General features: G+C 35.3%; 2 protein-coding genes across 12 annotated transcripts in view; both read right to left on the reverse strand.

Moving 5' to 3' along the window:
- LOC107626153 (putative disease resistance RPP13-like protein 1) overlaps positions 1 to 13,341 on the reverse strand; it is a 76,349-nt gene that overhangs the window by 15,823 nt on the left and 47,185 nt on the right. For 3 of the 7 annotated variants that reach the window (XR_002358099.1, XR_002358100.1, XR_002358101.1), the window contains 2 exons: positions 13,098 to 13,221; positions 11,385 to 12,526 (listed from right to left, as the gene is read on the reverse strand). The gene's annotated coding sequence lies outside the window, so the exon portion shown is untranslated. Of the gene's footprint in view, positions 1 to 2,209; positions 2,628 to 2,740; positions 2,814 to 3,428; positions 3,493 to 3,621; positions 3,691 to 11,384; positions 12,527 to 13,097; positions 13,222 to 13,341 lie in introns of those variants that run through there. The other 4 variants (XR_002358098.1, XR_002358097.1, XR_002358094.1 and 1 more) reach the window with 4 other exon arrangements.
- The window catches only part of LOC107626148 (putative disease resistance RPP13-like protein 1), a 32,372-nt gene that overhangs the window by 5,056 nt on the left and 13,975 nt on the right, over positions 1 to 13,341 (reverse strand). Inside the window, exons 3-5 of one of the 5 annotated variants that reach the window (XR_002358103.1) lie at positions 10,495 to 10,555; positions 10,151 to 10,446; positions 9,765 to 9,910 (exon numbers count right to left, since the gene is read on the reverse strand). The exons of 1 other annotated variant lie outside the window; for it this stretch is intronic. The gene's annotated coding sequence lies outside the window, so the exon portion shown is untranslated. Of the gene's footprint in view, positions 1 to 3,571; positions 3,589 to 9,764; positions 9,911 to 10,150; positions 10,556 to 13,341 lie in introns of those variants that run through there. 3 more of the 5 variants (XR_002358102.1, XM_021116482.1, XM_021116483.1) reach the window with 3 other exon arrangements.

Raw genomic sequence — 13,341 nt, forward strand, 5'->3', positions numbered from 1 at the left:
TTAAGATAAAATCATAAGATGTGAAGTTAATTGATATTCAATGATATTAAGAGAAGTTGTTGCAAAAATACTTGAATTTATCAAAACCAATAGGGGAAAAATTAACTTTTTTTTAATACTTGAACAAATACTTGAATATATATATATACACACACACAAACATTATAGATTGATAGAACTAGATTTTATTATACTACCCGAATTTATTATAATACAATTCTTTATTTTAAGAGTTAAAAATACTACTTAAACAATTAATTCAATATATATAAAAAGTATAGATTGATCGTATTAGTTTTTATGATATTATTATCAGTATAATATACTATAAAATTTATAATATTTATTTTAAGAACTATATATGTTGTTTTATAACTAATTATAAAACTCAAAGTTCCTCTATTATCATTTTAATTATCTAAAAAATGTGCACAAAAGATTTATAGTATTAGTTTTTCGCACATTAGGGGTCTAAATTTAGTTTACATCATTGCCATTGAGGTTTGTTTTCTTATATATGCAAGGCTCTGCCTCTGGTGCTTATGTTGATAGCAGCATCACTTCTAATTGATATCTGCAATAACAGCAACCTTGGTATGATTTTAATGTATTTGTCTAAGGCATATGAAATATTCTCTGCATTAATTAACTATATAAACTGCAAAAGAATAACATTTACAATGACATCAGCAAATAAGCTGTAAGGCCCACATCGTTTGGGGAGGGGAACGAAGCATGCCTTATAAGAATTTGGATACCTCTCTCTAGCATGACGTGTTTTGATGAGTGAGTGTGGGGGGCTTTGGCTAGCATCCCTATCGTCAAAAGCAAAACCGTGAGGCCCCAAAGCGGACAATACCATACTCAAGTATATTTGTCTTAGCTTCTTGGTAAGAGATCCATTATTCTAAACCTTCTGTTAAGTCAAACAATATGGCTAAAAGTTAAAGCCTCAACTGTTGCAGTGTCCATTATTCGGATACTCAAGTTCATTTGTAATTGGTAAACTTCATCTTTGTTTGACAATAAGGTTTGAGTTTAAGCAAATTTTTTATTGATTTCCCCATTAACCAAAAATCATGCTGATGATCTATAATTTTTTGGGGGAACTACTATGGGTTTCCTTCTACTTCTACTATTAGTCTATTAATCATGGTGATTTGTTCCACTATTAGTCTATTAGACTTTCAAATTGAACCAAATATTGGTGATAGTTTGTACTCAACTAAAGTTTCTATCAACTGGTAAGGAAAAGGTAGTAGCTATCTGCTGGATTGCTTGGCCAAATTTACATCCTGAGAAAGATACAAAACACTTGATGGAAATGTACAAAACCACAATTTGACTTTATTACAAAAGTAGATTTTCTTATCTAAATTTTTTAGGAGTTTAATTTTGATGCATTTAAGTGTAGTTTAATTCTGGTGCATTTTAGTGTTGTTTGAGTTTGAATTTCTGTGTAGATTATATCACAGAGATAGGCATGAAACTTGACCCTTTTGGAGTTTGTATTAGTTGTGCCAAAGAGGCTCATAATGTAGCATGGATCTTAAATGCTGCCTACATTAATGGCTCTCAAGGGGATGGAATGTGTGATTATATGTGACACCTTTTAATCATTTTGGCTCCTGTGTTAGTGTTGCAGCTATCCAGCTAGGGAATGGAATGCAATTTGCACCCAAAGCATATGATTTTATTTTCAACTTTGTTGCCATCTACTGTAAATTTTACTATTTAAATTTTGCACTATAACAATGCTGTGCAGCCAAAACATGTGTGAGAATGAGGTGCCAAAATTATTGTTTAAAAGAGTGAAAGTTGTGAATCCTTGTATGTTGTTTGCAAACAAGTTATAGTGTTTTGTCAGATTGCATGCATCTGCTACCTTTAAAATAAATAATTTCAACATAAAACTACTTTTTAATTTTTATCTTTCATTTTTGTTTGTTTATATTACAGTTAATAATTTTTATGTTTTAATCCAAAAGTAGTGAACTGATAAGTTGATGCTTAACAGATCATGGGGTCCATCTTCCACCAACTATGAGAAAACCAAGTGTGAATGGTCCTTGATTATATTAATCTGATCTATACAAAGAATAAAAAGGTTTGTAATTTACACAAATATTTGTTGCTTTACCCATTTAAAATATATACATCTAATAAAAAGAAATCAATTATCAAAAACTCACTTGGCAAAACCCGAACAAAGAAAAAGAGTACCATGCTGTTAAGATTTAGGAGTTCATAATACAAGTTTATAAATTATAACATAAAACTTTTCGATTAAGACCCAAAATAAAAGACATAAAGACTAGTGTGTGGTCGAATCCCTTAGGCATTGCCATCAAGATTCGTCAAACTAACAGCTAACATCACACAAACTTAGAAACTATACATCCCAGCAACTACTTAAGCATGCAATTCCCCTGTTCCAAACTTCTGCAACAATAGCCCCAATCGTAGAAATGTTTCTTCTCTGCCTCTCAAGAACCAATTGTACCATTTTGCTGAGAGTTTGGGATATCTCTATCATTGGCCATAGCTTACTTTGTAATCCTCCGTTAACTCAAATAAATCTAAGAATGACCATGCAAAATAAATACCCCTTCATATTTGATCCATTCCTGAAAAGAAAAAAAAAAGGAATGAAACAGAAAATTAGGAAACACAAGAAGTATATACCATGTGTCTCAAGTATCAACAAAAATTTCATAGCTGAAGGTATCAAATGTGGCACGTATACATGCATGCATGCAAGTATTTCACCCTTGACACATCTTGTAATGAGTCATTGCTTGGTATTCTTTGACATGACCACATGATAATGGAAACCAAATCTTAATCAGTAACTATATAGCACCAAATCTTAATGCACTAAAATTAAATTATCTTGGTTCATCAAGAAACTTAAGATGCTCACTTATTGGAAAGGAAATATACTACATAGCTACACAGTAATAAAATTGAAAAAAAGAAAAAAAGAAAAAATTGATTACCCTTTCATTTGAAAATGGACTCTCTGCATTTGCCAAAACATAGATAGTGGTGGTTATACATAAATGAGTAGTACACACAATTGAGGACATTCATGAAAACTATAAAATGCTGGAGACCTGAAAGTTCAACTGCTAGTTGGAAATGAAATTTCGTGTAATTTTTGTAACTAATAATAAAAATTTAAAAACACAGAATGTGAATCATAATGAATAGATAGTGGTTAGTCCATTACTCCCTTGTTATTCTTTTGGCCTTTTGGGAGTAACATGTTTAAAGAGGTTTTAGCTTGATGCACTGTTTTGCTTTATTATAATATAGAACTGAATGAATGTGATGGGGGTTGTCAACTTGTCATTGTGAGAAAGCATGTTGAATGAGGATTTGTAAGGTTTAGAATGAAATATAGATGAGAAAAAACAATGCTTTACCTGCTTTAAGATGTTGAGTCCTCATGGAAACTGTCTCCTGCCATCAACTTGAATGGTGAATAAGCTATTCATTTAAAATTGAAAAATAGAAGTAAGAATGAATATGATGTTGGAGAAGATGAAGTGGCTTTGCGATACAGAGAAAGAGCAAAAGAGTTACCTGTTTAAGATGTTGAGTCATACCGAATCCATGTCCCATTAACATTAATGTAGGGGATGTGGGAAATGGATGGCCAAATGTGGGGGTCCTTCCTCTCTATGCCTTCACCCAACAACTGACAGTCATCGATTCTGAGTTCCCTTAAAGAGGCAGGCAGCCTTATTATGTTCTCCAGCTTAAGGCACTCTGAAATTGATAAGTGTTGGAGGGACTGTGACTGTGACAGCTCCAGAGATGTCAAATTTTCACATCTTTCAATTGTCAGAAACAAGAGATTTGGGAACGCTGGCAATGCGAAGAATGTAAGTGAATCGCAGCTGTTGTCTATTGTAAGACTCCTTAGTGGCTCATGTTGTTGGTGTTGCATTGGGAATTCTACATTCTTGCAATCTGTGATGTACAGCTCTTGCAATGAAGGGGGCAAAGAATCCCCTGGAAATGATATGGCTGATGAGCACTCTGAGATGTCTAGCTGTATGAGAGAGGTTGGTTGGGTGTGGGTCATGGCCTCAAACACATACTCCACCTGCTGCTCTCCATTAATTACTAGTTTCTCCAACATAGAAAGTGGTAGCTCCCGCATTCTTGCTTCCTGTTTGCATTCTATTCTTAATTCGCGTATCATGGGAGCTCTTGGCAGATAACAACCAAGCTGCTTGCATCCAGTAATGAAAAGTTCTTTCAAAGCCGGAAGAAAATTGGGCAAATCCCCTCTTAACTTAGGACAATCCCATATCCTAAGTGTCTCAAGTTGAGGAAATGGTGCATCATCATCATCATCATCACATTCATATAACTCCCATTCCTCCCAGCAACACATATTAGAGAAGAAGAGATATTTAAGGGATCGGAAGGGTGTCTCCTGACGGTGATGAGTTCCATCACCCTTATAGAATGACCCACCAATCATCTTCACCATATCACAATGTGAAATCTCCAAACTCGTTAGAGCAGGTAACTGTCCAAGTGAAGGAAGCATCCAACAATTCCTGCATCTCCTCAGCTCCAACTTAGTAATCTTGAAGTTCGAAGACTGCCCTACCCAATCCGGAAACATCGTACCTCTGTAACCCCTGATGGATAGCTCCTCCAAGTCCTTGTGAGGACGTAATTTGTCAAGTACATCTTTTTCAGTTTGGGAATCACAAACCTCACTTTCTTCAAATGATGACCACCACAACTCCAAAGCATTCAGGTGTATTTTTTCATCCATCCTGGCATTCGATGCTTCACTACTATTCTTGACATTCTCTAATTTCTCAAGACAAAATGATCCATGAAGATTTGCTAGCTCTCCCAATTCTCCAATCCCATTTTCTTCATTTTTGCCCGCAATATAGCAACTTAAAAATTGCAAATCTTTTAACTCGCTCATCTTTTTTGGCATCTCTTCCAAACCAGTGTCAAAAACATCAAGATGACGCAAATTCACAAGATTTTGCATCTTGCTAGGAAGCTTTTTAAGTTTTCTACAGTTTCTCAACTTCAAGGTTTGTAAATTGTACAAGCAACTTAAAGACTCGGGCAAAGTCACGATGGATGTGTATGAAAGATCCAAGTAACGCAAATGGATCAATTTTCCAATTGAACCATGCATCAAGTTTTCATCATCTGAACGAAAACTAAACGACAAAACTCGTAAGCACTTCAATTGTTCTAGTAAGTCACAAGGAACGGTTACTCCACCTCCCACTGGGATTCCAAAAACTTTATGCAAATTGAATTGCAACAATGTCCTCACATGTTTTAACCTATTGCATGCTTCTCTGATCTTCATACGCGAATCCTTATCATTCTTACGAGCACATGACAAGTGGCGAGTTTTGGTATCATGCTTTGCTGCATTCTTGAGTTCAAGGATACGAGAAAAGAGCTTTCCACCATAGAATGATGCTAAATCGTGCATGAGATCGTGCATTACAAATGAATTTTTAGCAGAGTTAGAATGTTGAAAAAATGATCTCGAAACCAAATCATCAAAATATTCATAACCAATTTCTTCCAAAGTGTTTCCACTCTTTGGTTGTAGCAAAAGACCTTCTGCCATCCACAATAATGTCAATTCATCTCTATCAAATTCAAAGTCCTTCGGATACAAACAACAATAAACAAAGCAGCGTTTTAAATATGATGGGAGGTGGTAATAACTGATTCTCAATGCAGGAAGAATCCCACTATCCTCCTCAGAGAGTTCCCAGAATTCACTATTCAAAACATCATTCCAATCCTTTTCATTATCTTTCCCTCTCAATAACCCTCCAAGTGTTTGAGCTGCCAAAGGTAATCCTTTACATTTTTCAACAATTTTTCTACCAATTTCTTCGAAAGCTGAATGATCTCGGGATTCTGCAGGATCCCATGCTCGATTTGCAAACACTGACCAGCATTGTTCTTCATCCAACAAACTCAAATTGTGAGCTTCAGTATGTTTAGTTTTCACCACAGAAGCAACTGTATCAAGACGTGTTGTTACAAGAATTTTGCCTACCTCACTTCCACATTCAAAAGGATTTAGAAAACTTTCCCAATGCTCACGATTACTGCTCCATACATCATCCAGAACAACCAAGAAGTTCTTCCCTGCTAGCCCATTCTTCAAATGATTTTGAGCTGTATCTAAATCATTTGAGTAACAACGACTGCAAGTTTTCTCTATCAGAGCCTTTGTCACCTTAAGAACATCAAATTCCTCCTCACCAACACAAACCCATGCCTTCACATTAAATGTTTGCTGCACCATGTCATCGTTGTAAACCAATTTAGCCAAAGTAGTTTTTCCTATCCCACCCATGCCAACAATGGGAATGACAGATAGTTCACCATTGTTAACATCATCTAACAACAATTTCACTATGGTATCTCGCTCTCTGTCCCTTCCAACAAATATATCAGAATTTTTAACCAAGGAGGTTGAAGGAATCCTCCCAGACATGTTCTTGGCTGCAATCTTTTCCAGACGAAGGATATCTTTGTGTTTTGCAATATCTTCTAGTCTAGCAATGATTTCTTCAATCCTACTAACCATCTCCCTATCTTGCAAATTGAGAAAGCGAGACAAGAAGTTACCTGGTGGATCCTTCTGAGTAGCAGCTTTGGTAGCGACTTCATCCAACAAGTCATCAGCATCATAGACAGCATTTTGGAGATCTTCGAGCCACCTTTTGACAGCAGAGTCAGTGATCTGCTTCTTCTCAGCATCATTCAGCACAACTTCAACCACATTTAGAATGGTCTTCAGCCTTTGAAGCAGCTTCTGGTCAACCTTCTTTCCTCTCATCATGTTGATGATCTCAGGATCAGACAGCCGGTCAAAAAGAACATTGAGAAAAGAAGAGAGAAAAGCTCCTCCAACAAGTTCAGCAGCCATGTTCACAAGAGCAAGAAAGTAAGAAAGAGAAGGAAAAGGAAGCGGTTTCTGTTTGCACTCCAAACTCAGAATTCACTCACAAACACAGAGGTTATGGAAGGGGTAGCAGTTCAGTGTAAGTATTACTGTAATGTGGTGCATGCTGAGATTATTATAATTAACCAATAATAATATATGTTGACTTCATATGCTTTTTGCCTTTGGTCTTCATGACAAAGTTCACGTGAAGCTTCTTGTTTTCTTTCTCCAAAGCTACTGTGAGATGCCTTTGGTCTTCATTTTTCCATTTTTAAAATGCTCCCTACAACGGATCTTTAGCTGCAAAATGTTTAACAATATCCACTTGTACATTTATTTATTAACCCACCTACCATTCACGCTTCTCTATACCATAAAAAATTTTTCACCTTTCTGTTTTTGTTAACAGACAAGATGTAATGTGAATCCACTAGAAGTGAGGCATCTGGTTCAATGATTTCGATTAAATTAGTCTTCATCATTTTCAACTTTACCAAGTTAGCACATTTTGCTTCACAGTTAATTAGTACAGGCACGTTTCAATATCATCTTACAGTTTTAGTAGATAGTTTAATATGTTTTATTAAATTGTCTGGTTTATGATATTTCTTTTTAGGATTTAGAACGTTGGTGAAGGTACAAGAAAACATGGTATGTATAAAAGAGGTTCCATTTCTAATAATTTGTAAATTATAAGATAAAGAACAATGATAAACTTATCTGACCAATGACAACTTTAAATATTATCCTTCTGATTTTATCATTATATATATATATATATTGTGACAGCTTTAATGAGTATTTAACAACATTTGTGATATAATGTAGAAATGAAAAATTCCTAATTCCTAATTCCTTTCATGAAACTTCCACCTGGATTTGAGGCTGAACTAGGGAGGAATAAAGTGTGCAAACTAAAGAAATCTCTCTATGGATTGAAACAATCCCCAAGAGCCTGGTTTGAACGACTTGGAATGGTGGTGAAGGGACTTGGTTATACTCAAAGCTAAGCTGACCATACACTTTTCTATAAACATTCAGCAGCTAATAAAACTGCCATCTTAATTGTATATGTGGATGACATTATTCTAACATATAATGATTTTTTAGCCTCATGAGCAACTGGGGTAGAGCGTATTTTGGGACCAGGTTTGCTGCCTTTAAGATGTGCTGGTTTTCCATGAATCTTCCAGCAGGTTTCTCGGGTGTGACGAGGTTTATTGCAGTGGTCACACCAAAGATTGGAGTGGTGCTTCTGATTTGATGAACTTTTAAGTGCAGCAGGTGCCACTAAGAGTGCATTACACTCCAAAGAAGTCTGTTCAGTCTTGCTTTTCCCCATCATCACAGCTCTACGAGTTTCCTCTCTTCTAACTTCAGCAAATACTTCTCCAATTGAAGGTAGGATTGCTCTTCCAATAATTCTGCCACGAACTTCATCTAGCTCCACGTTGAGGCCTGCAAGAAACTGGAATATCCTCCCTTCTTCCACTGTTTGTTGGTGGTGTTTGGCATCAGCAGCTGAATTCCACTTGTAGTTATTGAAGTGGTCAAGATCTTGCCACACCCGCTTCAATGTGTGGAAATATTTGGTGACATTGTCACTCCTTTGTTGAATTTCTCTAGCTTTTAGAGTAAGTTCATAAATCTGGGATTTATTCCCAAGATCAAAGTACATCTCCTTGACACTATCCCACAATTCTTTGGCAGTGGTATAGTACATGCAGTTACTGCTGATATCCTCCTCCATTGAGTTCACCAGCCATGTCATCACCATAGAATTTTCGGTATCCCACACATTATATTGCGGGTCAGTGATGTTAGGCTGGCTTCGCTTACCGGTGAGATATCCAATCTTCCCTCTTCCACGGATATACATCTGAACTGATTGAGACCACCTAAGATAGTTTGACCCATTGAGTCGAAATGTGGTGATCTGAACTGAATGGGAGTCACCACTAACTAGAACCCGTTGCTCAGATTTGAAATCTGATGGAGTAGGAGTGGTGTTCTCCTTCTGTTCAGGATTAATGACTGAGGAACTGTCAGCCATAGCTATAAATCAGAGGCACAGTGCAGAGATCCTGCTCTGATACCAAGTTGAAGTGTTTGAATAAGTTATATTATCAAATGTACAGAGAATCAACCTCTTTATAGAGGAATTACAGAAATAGAAATAACTAGAAAATAGGAAAGAAGGGAAAATACTAGCCTAAAATAAAAGAAAGATTTCTAACCATAAAATCCCTAAAATTAAGTTAAACTAAAAAAGAAAAAGATTTATAATTAATTCTATTCATGAAAGGAATTAGGAATTTGATTTTGATTTGATCTAGCTAACATATATATATTTTTTGTGACAGCTTTAATGAGTATTTGACAACATTTGTGATAGAATGTAGAAATGAAAAATTATGCTAAAGGTTTCTACTTCTACAATACATTCCCACATTAAGCTCCAGTGCTAAAAAATTAAACAACCTATACTCATCAAATAAGTGTCAAATAGAAATATGCGATGGATCCTTTACAAGCTTCATAGCTCCAACTATAGAAGTGCTTCTTCTACCTCTCAAGAACAAATTAAACCATTTTGCAGAGAGTTTTGGATATCTCTTCAATTCTGGATCATTTCTATCAACGTAATATAAGCCATAGCTTACTTTGTAACCATCCAATAACTCAAAAATCTAAAAAAGACCAGGCAAAAAATCCCTTTATATTTGATTATAAAGCCATCCGAATGCAAAATATTTTTTAATTTCCATGAATCAGTTCTGAAAAAAATGTTAACTCTAGTATTTCAAAAGCACAAAAATAGAAGAATCTAGATGCACTTTCCATACCTCAAGGCATCAAGTGTGGCACCAATATATCCATGCAAGTATTTGACCCTTGACTCATCTTGTAATGATGCATTGCTTGGTGTTCTTTGACCTATCCACATGATAATGCAAAGTTGCAAACCGAAACTTTATCAGTAACTATACAGTATTATAAAATGCATGCATTTCAATAGAACTTAAGATGCTCACTTATCAGGATGATGAAACATAACGTATTTGTTGATCCTTGAGTAGGTATGTGAGTAACCTTCTATGTGCACCTAATGGTCATCTATGATTTCTAGTTCGAAAATACAGAACTATCAGAAATGCCAAAGTGAAAGGGATTTACCATTTTCATATATGAATATAGGAGGATTGCCATAAAGGAGCGTGAATTTATTCAATTCTTGCTGTAAATCCCATAGTGCGACAGGGTACTGATTCAGTCAAAGCATTCAAAGCCACGTTAGTTGTACAGTAAGGTGATGTAACTGGTCAAAGAAAAAGAAGAAGATTATGATATTAAGGATTGTCATGTATTGTGAATTTGTGAAAACAAAAAACTAAATGAGAGTTTGAAGCTTTCACTATACTTCTCAAGATTCATCCCCTTCATCCTCTGGACCAATAAGCTGTGTTCAACGTTGCCCTGAAATTTGAAACCATATCTATTTCACCATCAGTATCCAATGCACAATGCTGAAAAAAGTGTTTCCATGATTCTACAATGCCTTCCTATCTCCATTGTCTTAAGCTAGACATTAGTATGTAAAATAAGATATAAGGCTTACAGAATGATGATTCCTAAGGTTAAGAATGAAATACAGATGATAAAAGGTTCATCCTTCACCTGTTTTAAGATTTCGAATCATCTTGAAATCTGTCTCCTAGCAACATAAATGGTGGAGATGTGGGAAATAGTAGGCTTAATGTGGCGATTCCTCCGTCTACATTCACCGAACAATGGACATTCACCAATTCTAAGATCGCTTAAAGAGGCAGGTAGCCTTATGTTCTCCAACTTAAGACAGCTCTTAATTGATAATTGCCAGAGGAACTGTAACTCTGACACCATCTCAAGAGATCTCAAATTTTCACATCTTTTGATTGTCAGAAGTCTGAGATTTGGAAACGCTGGGAACATGAAGAATGTAAGTGAATCACAACTCACAACTGTTGTTTATTTCTGGAAACATTGTACCTCAGTAGCCCTTGATTCTTAGCTCCTTCAAGTCTTTGTGAGGATGTAACTTGTCAAGCACATCTCTTTCAATTTGGGAATCAACCACATCAATATCTCGGAATATGATTTTGTTACAGAAAAAAAATTAATTATATAAACATATAAACTATTTTTTACCATAACAAGCCCACCTATTCAAAAGAGATGACACAAGGTCAACCACTAACCAAGATTAATAAACCTATCAGAACATTCACACAATTTTCAACAGGAAAATTTTCAAAACAATCTCAAAAGTACTAGTATGACAGGTTATAACAATTTTATGAGAACTCATGAAATGCAGTAAATAAACATGCTAATAAAGAGATGAAAGTTAGAAGAGAGTTACTCAGTGATATATCCTGGTTCGAATCCAATAATGTAGAATCTAGATCCAGTTCCCACCATAGAAAATGGTGGGATTTTCACTAAACGGATTCAGAATTCAAATTGTCAAGATTACAAGTCACTCAGACTCTCTTAAGGCTTTTGCTAGATGCTCTCACTCACATACAAACACTCATGCCTTTTTTCTTTTACAGAAAAGTGAACACCATACACAGTAAACACATTCTGATTTTACTATTTGATGATGACATTCTTCCCTCTCATTTTCAAATTTAATTATGTCAATAAATTAATAACACTAATGCTTATATACTAACCTGCAGCACTATACTGTTAGACATAGAAAATGGAATAGGGATGCAGATTTGAATGATTAAAAGGTGATTTTATAAAATGATCGCATGATTTGCAGAAAACATATGCAGATGACAGTTATAACAATATTGTGAATGAAAATTGTAATAGAGAAGATGAACAACACGATGTATCCTGGTTTAATCCCAAAGTGGGATCTACATCTAGTCTCCACCATAATAAATGGTAGAATTTTTCACTATAAACAAATTCATGTTACAAATACCAATTCAAGCCAATACAAAAAACAAATTTCTCAAACGGCACTATAGCTTTTTCTAGATATTCTCACATCCTGGCTCTCTTGCCTTTTTCATAACAGAAATTGATTCTCACTTTCTAAGCTCTCTCTTTCGTATAAACAGTATAACTCATATCAGCTCTCCTAAAATAGAATGAAACGATGAAGGCATGAAAACTCTTAAGAAAAAAAAAGATAATTGTTCAGTGTAAATAAAAATATAAAACTAAGTTTGTCCTTCCTTTTTTACTTTGAAAAGTTTGTAAGCTTTCTGCCTATTTTTGACAGGTTGCTCCAACTGTATCCATATCATTGAAGGTATTCTTGTTGCATTTTGATTGGTCTATCTGTCCTTGAAAAATTATGTTTTTCATCATCCATTTCTTCTTTTAATTTTGTACGAGGATGATGTCTTCCATGAATTCTTCCTTTGCATTGATGCAGAGACTGCACCTCATCTGATTTGTTTGGGATTCGATTTTCCTCCATCATTCTTGCCCAGATTCCTTTGGTCTCCTAATTAGGCTTAATCCAACTTTGCTTCGATTCATCTGTTGCTACACCAAAACAAACACATTGGAACAACTCATACAGTTTTTGCTTAGTGCATAGTCATCACAAGGTTAATTAATTTCTTAATTCAACAGAAGTTAATACTAAGATAGTAAACAGCATATCAAACCAACGAGGGCCACGAGCGAGCAAGCAAGCAAGAGCAACACCAATAAATGTAATGAAAGGACTTAGATTTGGGTGAGTCAAGGGGTGGTGCAAAAGTAGCTTACAGAAATAACAATAAAAAGAAGTAAAACCGTTAATGACAAAGGCAAAAGTTGAAAGGGGAAGATAATAAATGGCATACTGAAACCAGCAAGGGCCACGAGCAAGCAAGCAAGAGCAACACCAGGAAAGGTAATGAAAGGCCTTAGATTTGGGTATGAGTCAAGGCATAGTGCAAACCTAGCTTACAGAAATAAGAATAAAAGAAGAAAAACATTAATGACAAAGGCAAGAATGGAAAGGGAAAGAATTCATCATTCTCAAGGCCACTTGCTCAATACTGTGTCATGCATACTTATGAGCTAAACAATAATGGCCATCTAATACTAGTCAAAACTAAAAACTTACTCAAAAGACATGCCTCAGAATTCATTTCTTCCTTGAGTTGAGCAACATTATTTTGAGATCACCATATCAGCTACTCAGCCTAGCTTTCAGCATTACTTGCTCCAAATAACCAACTTTAACCATGCTATATTGGAATTGGAAAAGGAAGCAACAATCTCAGAATTTTGTGGAAAATTGGAAAAAGGCACAAGATAAATTTAATGCTTGTGCTTACTTGTTTATGATCCCATTAAAATGTTATGAA

Source organism: Arachis ipaensis, chromosome B02 (assembly GCF_000816755.2).
Source record: "Arachis ipaensis cultivar K30076 chromosome B02, Araip1.1, whole genome shotgun sequence".
Lineage (NCBI taxonomy): Eukaryota > Viridiplantae > Streptophyta > Magnoliopsida > Fabales > Fabaceae > Arachis > Arachis ipaensis.